A 12604-nucleotide genomic window follows, 5' to 3' on the forward strand; every position below is an offset into this window, starting at 1 on the left:
GGTGTCACTCTGTTCCCCCTGTTATGATTGTCAGTTTATTCACCTTGTGCCTTTGAAGCCCCGCAGTGTTTGATTGGTTTTGAGCTCTTTTCTGCTAAAGTGCGCAATGTTATGCTCACCAGACAAGCCGAGCATCTCTCGCAGTTTGCTCTGCAGAGCCTGCTTTCCCACGCGCAGAGTTCACGGGGCAGTCGCCTGTTTGCGCCCGAGGGGCTGGGTGCTGCATCTGATAAGGCTCATCTCCGCTGTGCGTGCAGTTCAGTGAAGCAGGAGGAAAGCAAAGGAGGCTGCTGTAGCCACTGAGGAGTGGAAGTGGCCCTGGAGTGGGCCTGGGGCCCATTCCTCAGCACTCAGCTGGACAACGTCACTCTCTGGGGGACGAGTGTCACTGGACAACGTCACTCTCTGGGGGACTTCTCATTCCTGAAGTGCCCAGGAATCTGCAGACATGAAGAGATATTTTGCAGAAAAGTTCAGTTTCACCATCGGCCCTAGGTCATTGTAGATCAGAGGAGAGAGCAACCTTGCACATGGACACACACATGTGTACATCACCTGCACACTGGCACGTATGTGTGTGCACACTCAGGCATGCACTTACGCAAACTGTGTGCCCCCTACCAGACAGGCTCTGTTCTAGGTGCTGAGAGTACAGTGGGGTGGGGGGAGGACGTTGTTCCTGATCTCATGGGGAGTGAATTCTAGCAGGGAAAACGAGGCGATAAACCACATAAACAAATAGATTCATGATGCCCTGCCAGGTGGCGGCGAGTGCTGTGACGAAGGCCACAGCAAGGTGAGCAGGAAGGCCTCTTCCTGGCTCAGGGCAGCTCTGCCACTCAGCTCCTGGAGTGGGGCCACAGAAGGTGCCATTTGTATCAACCGCCACATGCATGGCGCCCCCTGGGGGTGTGCCACATAGCCGGCCTGGCCCTGCGGCAGCTGGAGGAAGGTTCTTGGGCTGGGAGCTCCTCCAGGGCAGACGCCAGCAGGCTGGGCGGGCTCGCTGTGTCTGGGGAACAGCACGAAGACGACGGGCAAGGTGCAGTGCCCGAGGTGTGAAGAGTCCATTCTGGAGGCCAGCGCATCTCAAACTTCCACGAGCACATGCACTGCCTCGGGATTTGGCTAAAATGCAAATTCTGGGTCCATAGGTCTAAGGCGGGGCTCACGATTCTGCATCTCTAATGAACTCCTGGAGGCTGCTGGTGTCTGCACCGTGCTTTGCAGAGCGAGGCTGGGAGCCCTGGGCTGGACTCGGGGACAGCCACTGGCAGGTCCCAGGCTGGGAGTCTGTTCTGCCTGGCGCAAGGACGATTCCCTCTGGAGTCCAAGCGCTCTTCGAATCGGGCCCTCGGGGAGCAGTTTTGATCCCTTCGCTGCCCGAGCAGGCAGAGGGAGGCTGCGGGGGAGATAAGGGAAGGTTTGTTTGTGTAGCTGCTCAAACTTGGGGCTGTTCACAGGCAATGAATACCTGCCCATAAGCAGCTGTGCGAATTACCCGAAATACATGAAAGCAATCCATTCGAGATCAAAATCCTTAATTCCAGACCTTTCCAGGTTGATACGTTTTCAAAGAGGGAGGTTTGGTAACATCGTTGAACATTAATTAGGTAACACTTGTGTGGAACTGCGAGGATGAAAAGCCTTCTGTGTGCGAGTGTTTGGGAGCGCCGCTGTGAAATGGTGCAATCTGAGGCTGGAATTGAAATGAAAATTCCACAGAAGCAAGTGCTCGCCCCGTCAGGTGCGGTGATTGGAGATTGTGTGAGCCTGAATGTGCCCAGCCGCCCCCCGCCCGGAGGCGCAGCCTCGTGTCCTCACTGAATAGAAGCCGGCAAGCAGATGAATGGGGAATTTACTAGAGGTAATTACAGAGGGAGGGAGGGAGGGAGGCCCCACGTGCCGCTGGGAGGGGTCTCTTTTTCCTTGTCACAAAGGACTGTTTTCCTCTTGATGGTGTTCTCTTCGCATGTGTTCTGCCCGGGACTTGGTTAAGGACTGGTTACTAGAGGCCACTTCTTGTGTCTCGTGAAGTCACCAGTCCTAAGAGCAGCATGATGGAAGCCAGCCTCGGGGTTACCGTAGTGCCCTGAAAACCCACTGCTCGTGTGACAAGGCCCATTTAAATGTCACTCTCACCGAAGTCTCCCCTGATGCCTGTGGCGGCCCATCCACGGTGTCCCCTGAGTACGACCTCTTGAAGCCCTGGCAGGAAGCCAAAAGGTGGTGTCTTCACCTTAGTATTCGAGGAGTTCCTGCTCCTCCAGATCACGTGATGTGGCCAGGTGCCCTGTGCTGCCTCTAGAAACCTCCACGATGACCCCGTGGGCAGATGGTAGGATTCTCATTCCCCCTGTAGACATGGAAACAGAACAAGGTGACCCCAGGATCAAGAGAGTGAGGACACTTGCTTAAAGTCACATGGCAGATGAGCATAGGAGCCCTGCCACGGACCTTAAACTGCCTCTTCGTAAATGATGTGCCTTCTTGGCTGTCCTTTTTGCCAGGGCATTGCTGGCCTGTGCTCATTTCCTCTGGGCATTCAGGAGATGGCTAAACCTCACATAACAATGTTTCCTTCTCGATGCCTCCCGCATGTGGGCTTGATTCCACGTGCCCTGTAGCATGCAGGAAGAGTTCCTAAAACCATCAACAGCGCTGCCCTGCCCAGAGGCAAAGAGGTGCTGAGAATCTGACTTCAAAAACTCAGCCTAGGAGAATCCAGACGTATACCCCACGCCGACTTGGGAGGAGAAAGGTTTATGATTTATTATTGTTAAGGCAGCAGAGTCACAGAAAGGTATTTTTAGATAGTCACCCTAAAGTATTTAAATTATAATTTGATGTTGCAACATCTGCTTTACCCACAGCCTGGATCTGCTCAGATAGAGGATGGTGCCTGTGATTTTATTGATTGATGGTTTTCCTGGTTTGAGATGCTCCATGCCACCAGTGCTTGTGGCAGAAACTTTCCTGCCACTAGTGTCCCCGAATCACATGTTAAACCGGTAATGTGGCAGGCAGGAGAAGGAATTCACACGGGACGAGCTCAGCTTACATGTGCATAAACAATATGAATAAAAATTAACTTAAAAATCTTTTTTTCCCTTCGTAACAATGACATTATACCAATGGGCCCACTTAATTTCTTACATTTGTACCTTTTCAAAAGGGCCCGCTGTTTTACGATGTCAAATGTGACCTTTACAACAAAACGTGCCAACTGCGTTGTACACAGAGGACTCTTCCAAGCTAGTAATTTTCATGATGCAAATTTCAGAGCAGAATGAGCCCATTAACCAAATTAGCAATTCATAAAAGCAAAAGTTCATGGTCAGGAAACAATTGCGTCTTTTCACAAGGTATAATTTTAGCCCATTGTAGAGTTAAAGTGTGTTTCTTTTTCCCTTAAAAAAAAAGTAAATGAGGGCTCTAATTAAGTAGGTTAAAGCTATATATGAAAGAGAATGCAATTTATGGGCAGTAAAGTGAATTAGGGATTCAAAGATCCCCGAGAAGGGCATAGTGACACCACCCTGGATGTGAATGAGTGATTTTGGCCATCGTGAAAAGGAAATGCCTGTGGCAGAGAGAGAATTCTGTGTGGCCACTTGGCAGGGTCCTGGGCGCAGTGCAGGTTGAGACTGGACTATGTACCATGGAGGTAAAGTTCTCCTCATACTCTGTAACTAGTCTTGTCCCCGCACCCCCCACCCCCCGACATGAACCCCATAGTCAGCCTGAGATACGTTTCAGGGACTAAGCCATGTCTGATTTTTAAAGCAGGTGGTGCTGGGAGACACGAGATTGGCAATGCATCTGAGTTTCAATTCCACCCCCAAAACAGGGGGGATAAAAATACTATGCCTTCTACAGCCTGATTCTGATGCTTAATTGAAACCATGTACGTAAAAGCCCACGTATGGCTGAATCATACTCACTTGTACGAATATGACACATTTTACTGATCCCTGCGTCAGGCAATGGGTTGTTTGTACCTTTGGGCGATTGTGACTAATGCCGCTGTGAACATGTGTGTGCAGGGGTTTATTTGAATGCCTGTTGTTCATTGTTCCAGGTAGACACCTAGGAAAATGGAAATACTGACCCGTGTGCCACACCACGGGTGAACCTTGGACACGTGAAGCTCGGTGACAGAAGCCAGGCACAAAAGGCCACCTAGTACATGATCACATTTGCAGGACATGTCCAGAAGCGGCAAATCCATGGGGACAGGACCCAAATTCGGGGTTGCCAGGGACTGGAGGTGGTTTGGGGGTGTAGATAGTGATTGCTTCGTGGGTTCAAGGTTTCTTCTCAGGGTGGTAAAAATGTTTTGGAATTAAATAGAGGTTGATGCTTGCACACCACTGTGAATATACTAAATAACATTGAATTGTTCACTTTAAAATGGTAAATTTTATGTGAAATTTATGTGTATTGTAAATTATGTGGAATTCACCTCAATTTTTTAAAAAAGCCCTGTGTCAACTGGAGCCATCTGCACACGTTGGCCCATCCTTCATTGTGGCCCTCCCTGGGGCACGTTCCCTGGGTGCTTTGTTTTAAACTCCCTGGTCCCCACCTCGTAGGCTCTTGGTGAACCGCACCAGCCACGGAGACAGTTGGCATGTGCTGCATACGTGCGACACCCAAGAGGAGACCTGCTAGGTCGCGGGGTCACGCGTGGGCAGCGTGCGCGGGGGAGGCAGGGGAGGGAAGCCCAGGGTGACTGCAGGAAGGCGGCCGCAGTGTGGGGTGCTGAGGCTGTCCCTGGGTGACACACACCGTGTGGCCCTGTGCTTTTCTCCCAGGGCACACTCCCTCCATTCTTCTTAAATGCCAGTGGACTCAGAGCATGTGCGTGCGTTTTAATGCATCAGTGGACAGAACCGAGCCTCAAGGCAGCCCGGCTGTGTCGGGGCTGTGCACGCACCATTTCGCTGTGCAGGAGCCCTGGGTTTGTAAATACAGACGGTGGGGCAGAGGGAGGGGAGGGCATTCGCCAGGGTCACACAGCTTAGAAGGGGCACAGCTGGGGTTCAGTGCTATGTCTGCCCAGCACAGGATATTCTACTGCCTCAGAGGAAACTGGATGTTGGAAACATGAGAAGGCCCATTTTCCTCTTAAATGTGGGTGCAATTACCATCACTGAATATGATTCTTCGGTTGCATGTTGTTTCACATTTTTTTTTGTAAAACATGAACACTGTTGTCTAGTTCCCAGGGTTATTATGAAGTCAGTGGAGATGCAAGCTCAGGGCACACAGTAGGTGCTCCACAAATGTTGGTCCCTGTCCCTGGGACCCTCCACCCGTCCTCCCCCATTTCTCCTGTGTGGGGAAAGAGGGAAGAAGAACGGCAGAGGAGACCTCGGGAAAAGAGCGCCTTGTCTGATTGTTTAGGTAGCAAAGACCCATCCACGGCTTAACAGTAACAGCCTGAAGACGCTCATCGGCTGCAGGGCCTGGTGCACGTTTGCTGGCTTCTCTGAGCCTCAGTTTGCACATCTCGGCAATGAGCCTAACGACCTCACCTCCCCAGGTGCTGCAACTCCAAAACCAAAGCAAGAAAATGCACGCAGCTGTGCTCAGGAAGCACGAGAGCACCATGTGGGTGTCGTGCACTCTGCCACAAGAGGAGGAACTGGGGTGACATAGGCTGCACCAGGGGTTCTTGACCAAGGGCGACTTTGCCTCCCAGGAGACATTTGGCTATGTCTGGTGACATTTTGGTTGTCACACCTGGCGGGGAGGCGCTGTTGGCCTCTAGGGGGTGGAAGCCAGGGACGCTGCTCAACGTCCTCCAACACACAGGATTATCTCACCCAAAATGTTGAGAAACTGTGACCTAGAAGCAGGAAAAAAAAATACATGGAGATCTGGGCGGGGCAGGAAACCATTGAGAGTAGAGAGTTAGCTTTTCCCTGTCTACCTCCTCCTCTTTTAATTTGTACCTTTAAAAAGAATCAGATGTAATTTAAAGGCACATTAAAGCATATATAATATTAATATTTACAAAATGTGTTTCCACCGCCCCAAATTAGCAGTTACTTCTCTTTCCTAATATTTGAGTGAGATTTTTAAAAGTCACAGGGAGGCTCCTCCCTTCTCCTCCCCTTCTCATCTCCTTCCCTCCCCCTAGAGGTGCAGCCTGTGGCCTGAGCTTCTCCGTGATTCTTTGTCCATTTTTTTGTACTTGACGAATACCAATGTCCATTTTTCCAGTGAACACACACGGGAGGGTATCGCAAACTCGCTCTTTTTACTCGGCCGCTGCTCGTGTTGAACACGTGGCGGGTTGGGTTTGAGCTGGGTGTTCTCAGCCCTTGAGCTGAGCTTGTCGGTCCTTCACAGGGTGCAGATGACAGCAGAAAGTCGCCGTTTCATCCATGTGGGGTGGCGCTTGAGTTCCCAAGCCCTGTCCCCCGGTGGAACACGTGGGGAGGTCGGCCCCAGGAAGGGTGAGCGGGTGCTTTGCAAGCACCACACTGCTCTCTGCACTCAGCGCTGGCCGCCTGGACTGCTGAGCAAACACGGGTTTTGAAGGCAAGGTGGGGTCCTTGTGGAATGAGCCTTGCTCTCTGCAACCTCTGTGGTTTGCACGGGGACCCGACAGCCTCCAGGCCTGCACTCCTGGCGAAATCTTCTCCAGCTGAGGCTCTTCAATCTACCTGAGCAAACAGACCGATGCTCTAGCCAGGGAGGCTGAGTGGCGGCCGGGGAGCAGTGAAGTGCCCCTTTCTGGGCTCTTGGTCACACTCCTCACCCTCTTCAGAGGCAGTGGTGGGGGCAGGGGGGTGGGGGGGGGCGGGCGTCCTGTCGAGGGGCCCTTTCATCTTCCTGGCTTCCTGCTCTTGGTGGGGGAGAGGTGACAAGGATGCCCAGTCTGCATTTTTTAGAGACAGAAATGGAAAATAAAGCAGTGGCTTCCTGCTATTAAACGGGAGTGTGATTAGTTATAGGAAAATCAATTCATTCTTTGGCTTTGGGGAAGGCTTTTAAGTGTGAAAGGGGATGCTAATCCCCTGGGAAATGATTTTTAAGCAAAACTGCCTTGGTTCTGCCAGCTGCTTAGATAAACACCAGAGGAGAGGGACCCCCGGCTTTTCTCTCCGTGTAGCGGGGCTCGCCAGGATCCTGCCTTCCTCTTTCTGTCTGTCTGTCCCTCCCTCCCTCTCACCTATACTGAGTGCTCACTCTGCCCTACAGCTAGGCAGTCTTTGTGCTTGTGGAGGCTGGGGCAGCAGGGGATGCAGCCCGTAAATGGCATATAGAAAACGCCTCCGGGGCATGTGGAGTGCTGTGTCACCCACTCTCCCCTTCTTTCTTCTCACTCCTCCTCTCCCCCTCTCCCTTCCTCCCCTGCCCTCCTGTGTCAGTCACTTCCCTCTCTCCCTTTCTCCTCCCTTGCCTGGGAGAATCCTAGCACCTTGCATGACTATGCCTGGAGCAACTTACACATTGTCCACTGGGGACACAGGTGAGCCCCTGTGCCGTTCACCGCCCCCCCACCACACACACACACAACCCTCTCCCCGGCCACACAGCACAGATTCCCTGCAGGACCTGGGTCAGTTTCCGCCCTCCTGGGGGTGTCAGGAGTCAGCACTCCTTTGGGGGGAGATGAGCACCCCTGGGCCTGTCCTGGGTGTGACCCTGTGGGCGACCATTGTGCCCCAATCCTCCAGCTGCAGCGTGACATTCCCGGCACTCACCTGTGAGCTGTTTCCGCCCACCTGCGCCCACCGACTCCCATCGCGTCCTCCTCTCTCATGCTTCTCTCTCTGGGTGTGCACCAGCAGGGCGTGTTGCGTAATTTCTTCTACACAACCTTGTTGCCCAATCCTGAGCGCCCGTTTGCCTACCAGTGACAAGGCGTAATGATAACAGCAATAGTGCTTTTAATAACGATGATGATGGTAGTTACAGAGCTAACCTGTCCCGAGAGGTTACTAGTCATCAGACACATTGAAAACTTCATATATTCGATTTCATTTACTTCTTACAACAATCGTATAAGGTAGCTGCCATCAGCAACCCATTTCACAGATGGGAATACTGAGGCTTACTAAAGTTAATTCCCTTTCCCACTGTTCCCAGTGCAGTTCATTCGCTGGGAGGTGCAGGCAGAGCTGACTTCCCTTTCTTTATGGCATAGTTAGAAGGAGGGCAGGAGCCTCATGTTACAGGAGCCTAAGAATAAATTGTTATCATCTTCCAAATTGCTGTAAAAAGGCATTAATTCATCGGTTTTATGGCTGAATAGTATTCCATGGTATATGTGTACTACATTTTTTAATCCACTCACCAGTTGATGGACACTTGGCTTGATTCCAGAGCTCTGCAATTGTGAGTTGTGCTGCAGTAAACATTTGAGGTGAATATTCACAATCTACATATTTGATAAAGGGCTAATGTCCAGCATCTACGAAGAACTCAGATCAGCATGAAAAAAAAAAAACACTCCATTAAAAAGTGGGCAAAAGGCAGGAACAGAAGCTTTTCAAAAGAAGATAGACAAATGGCCAAGAAACATGAAAAATTGCCCAATGTCACTAATCATCAGGAAAATGGAAATTAAAGCCACAATGAGGTATCACCTCCCTCCCGTTAGAATGGTTTTTATTAAAAATGTCCCAAAACAGGAGATGCTGGCATGGGTGCAGAGAGAAAGGAACACTTACACACTGTAGGTGGGAGTGTGAATTAGTACAACCCCTATGGAAAACATTGTGGAGATTCCTCAGAGAACTAAAAGTAGGTCTACTATTCAATCTAGCAATCCCACCACTGGGTATCTACCCCAGGGAAAAGAAGTCATTTTATCGAAAAGACATGGTTGTCTTTTTACACAGCCGAGCACTCTGTGTTTCGTTGCTCGAGCTGTGTGGGCAGATGAAATGGGTGTGCGTGTTGTATGTCTTCCCTGTCTCACAGGGGCAGCACAGCTCTTGAAGGGGTCCAAGTGGTGGTGAGGGTGGGCGTGAGATTTCGTAGCTTCTTAGAAGTTGAAAATACACCTGAGCCCTGGCTTTGCAAGCAGTACAAATTAGTTGGAGGTGCAGCTGAAGCCTCCATATGACTCTATTTCTCCTTGGAAATCCTTTGTACACTGGCAATTATTTCTTAAAAGCACATGCAGTTGTTGATTAAGTAACTCTCCTACATGTTCTCTACATTTTGGGCTCTAAGGAAGGAAGGAAGGATGGCCACTGTGCCTGTCTTGCTCACCACGTTTCATCAGCAATTTTCAAAGTGTCAGACTTGTCGTAGGTACTCTGAAGGATACACCGGAATCACTATTCTGGAGTAATGAATAATAATATCAATTATTACCAACAATAGCCCAAATATTAGTAACATGGACGATTTGGGGCTTAGGAAAAACTGTGTTTGAATCCTTGTTTCACGACTTCGTAGATGCATGCGCACAGGCAAATCGCCTTGTCTCTCTGAATTTTCAAGTTTCTTATTTTATAAAGTGTCAACAATAATATCTTGCTTAGAGGGTTGTTTTGAAGGCTGAAAGAAATAATGCATCTCAAGCACTTAAGCGCAGTGGCTAGCATACGGTTAAAATTGTTATTTTTGTTAATATAATTATCATGATTAGTGTGTCTTGCAACTCTCTTACATTCATTCAAGCACGCTGGTTGGGAGAAGTTGCATTTTTAAGAATTTAAATGACTTTTTGGAGGCATGATTAATATACAAAAAGCTGCACGTGTTTAATGAGTGCAACTCGGTGAGTTTGGAGATAAGAATACATCTGTGAAGCCGTCGCCGACGCTCTATGCCATACACCCACCCATCGCCTGCAAAAGTTTCCTCCTGCCCTCTCACTTATTATTACTTTAGTTTTCTGTAAAGCAAGAATACAACGTAAGGTCTATGGCTCCTACAGCCACAACCGAGGTTTCTTATAAATAGATTTCTCTGAATATGTGTGGTGTATGTCTCTTGGTTGAGGACCTATTTATTGATTTTTCTTTGGGAATGATCTGGTTGAGTTGTAGATTTTTGTTTTCACTAGTTGCATAGCAAGCTCTATGTGGTCTTAGAACCATGCTTTGCCTGCACTGTAATAGCTGTTTAAACGCTTATGTGTAACAAACCCTTTGTAGTCTTTCTCGTACTTAATCCGTGTTATAAGACAGCGTGGCCAATCCTACCGTCGCCATTTTGCAGAGGAGGAAGTTGGGGCTAGAGGGAATAAAATACCCACAATCATGGGGCCAGTCAGTAGGGGTGGAATAAGCGTGTGAGCCCAGATCACCTGACTCTGGAGTCTGAAATACTGACCAGCACGCTGTGGCTCATGTCTCACTTAAAGGTAGTCATTATTCCCTTGCAGGATGAGGAGGGTTTGTTTGAGACCTGCACGTTCTTGATCCTGTTTCCTGATCTGGACTGCAGGGCGGGGCTGGAGAGCATTCCTGCTGTGTGGCTGCAAGTCAGCTGTGCCGAGAAGCAATGCTAAGATTGACCCAGCAAGTGGGCAGACGAGAGGGAATGAAGAAAGGCCCGCAGACCTGGGGTGTTTTGTTCTCTTTGGCTATGTGAGATCTCAGGAAAATGACCTGCTGGGAAGGCCAGACCCTAGGACCAAGGCAACACTTGGAGCCGGAAAGGTATCTCGATGCAAGCAGAGCAAAATTCTCGTGGCGATCCAAGTTTGGGGCTGAAACGAGCTGATGGGAACCAGGTTGTCCCACCTGAGCATGACGCTCGGGTGACCACCTTCCAGGGTCGTCATCTGGCTTTGATCAGCAGATTGGGACACTTGGTTTACTTGCTGAGACTTGCAGTGGTGCTTCTTGACCTTGGACAGATGGCAGGAAGTTTCCGCTTCAATTCCCTCTGTGGGTGCGCCATTTGTCTCTGCCTTTCCCTGACCTTGACCGTGGATATTGCGTGGAAGGGTCCTCAAGGCCTTAGTACAAGACTGAGGAAAAAACTGGCCATTTTAGCTGAGGGGTGAATGTGCACCTGACGATAGTGAGTATCAAAATGATAGGGATTGATTTGTCCATCCGTCATCCAGCCGTCCACCCACTCACATGTCCACACAGATATCCATCCACCTGATGAGCACTTGAGTGTCTGTGGACAGTCACTGTGCCGAGCCCTGGGGCTCCGAATGAACGTAGAGGACATGGTCCTCTGCCCTCAGGAAGTTTCCAGGCTTGGGGAAGAAAGGATTTGTGCTTATAGTGATTGGAAACTGTGTCCTTTATTTTTTTTCCCCTTGGCTTAAAACGCTCCCTGTCACATCTTAGGCACACGAGAAATGTATGTTGGGTGAATTAATGAACAAGACGCTTAGACACTGTGAAAAATGCAAGGTCAGGGGAAGAGGAAGCCCAGCCCAGCTGAGGGCGGCCGGGTATGAAGGAAGGGCAGCCCCACAGAGTAAAGTCACAGGTTGGGGGGCCCAGAAAAGTACAGAGCCCAGCACAGAGGGGGAGCCCTTGGGTTGGAAATAATCTTCCTCCAACTGACCACGACTCACAGATCAGCCTCTGCCTGGATTCTCGAAGGGTCTGGGCCATAGAATTCAAGCAGTCTGAGAAGTTGGATGTGAAAAAAACAAATGATTTTTTTATTTACGTTAACTCCAACTGAAAAGTTAGAGTTTCCTCCGGTTATGAAGGTAGACAACAAACCACAGTGGTTTGTAGCAGCCATCTGTGACTTTGTCATCCATCAAATCACAGATATTTTCCTATTACGTTATAGCTGTTGCATGTATCCAAAAATATTTTTTATGCTCACCGCTGCTTGGAAATTCTGCTGGTTACAGTGTGCTGCTAGGGCCTGTTGTGTCACGCACTGACACAGAACCATCTACTGTGAAATCACAAGTTGCAGCATTATTGCTGTCTTTTGAAATCCTTTGTGTTCTATTTTTATAGATTTAATAACATTCGGAGAAGGGGTTTGTTGTCTTCATTAGACCGAAGGGGTTCAAGGCACACGAAAAGCATTAAGGACGTCTGGTTTAGAAGCCGATGTCTTTTTCTGCATTCAGAGGGAAGGAGACTCAGGGTGACTGGGGGACCTGGTGGGTAGAGGTCCTGGAATGATGTCTAGATTCGAGGTCGTTTGGTCGAGTGGCTTAACTGGTATTGCCAGGTGCCCCCGTGGGAGACGGTAATTCGGTGCAGGCTCTTAACTTCCCGTGAGGCTTTGTGACCAGAAGGTCCTGCTCAGTGGACTTTGTCCTCTTCCCTTTTGTGGGCTTTCCTGGAGGTGCCCAGTGACCACGGAGGAATCGTTGGTCAATCATTCCACAGCCAGTACCTGCGGGGAGGTACTGCTGTCCCACATGCTTGCACCAGACTTCCCATTTCATTATTCCAGCGTGAGTAATGAGTGCCATGTGTCGTGTGATGTGTTCCTGTAGGTTTATTCAATCACCCAGGTGCTATTCTGATTGGGTGTTTTCATTATCTCTTGAGGAGACGTCAAGTTTATGGTTGCAGTTTGCCCTGTTTAGATACTGTTGACATTTCTTCCCCTGCATGGTTCATTATTATTTTTTTTATTTGCCCTAGAGATAAAGTGCTTAAAATAACTAGTTTAGAGCCAAGCTGAT

The sequence above is a fragment of the Lemur catta genome, chromosome 2 (genome assembly GCF_020740605.2).
Source record: "Lemur catta isolate mLemCat1 chromosome 2, mLemCat1.pri, whole genome shotgun sequence".
NCBI classification, from domain to species: domain Eukaryota; kingdom Metazoa; phylum Chordata; class Mammalia; order Primates; family Lemuridae; genus Lemur; species Lemur catta.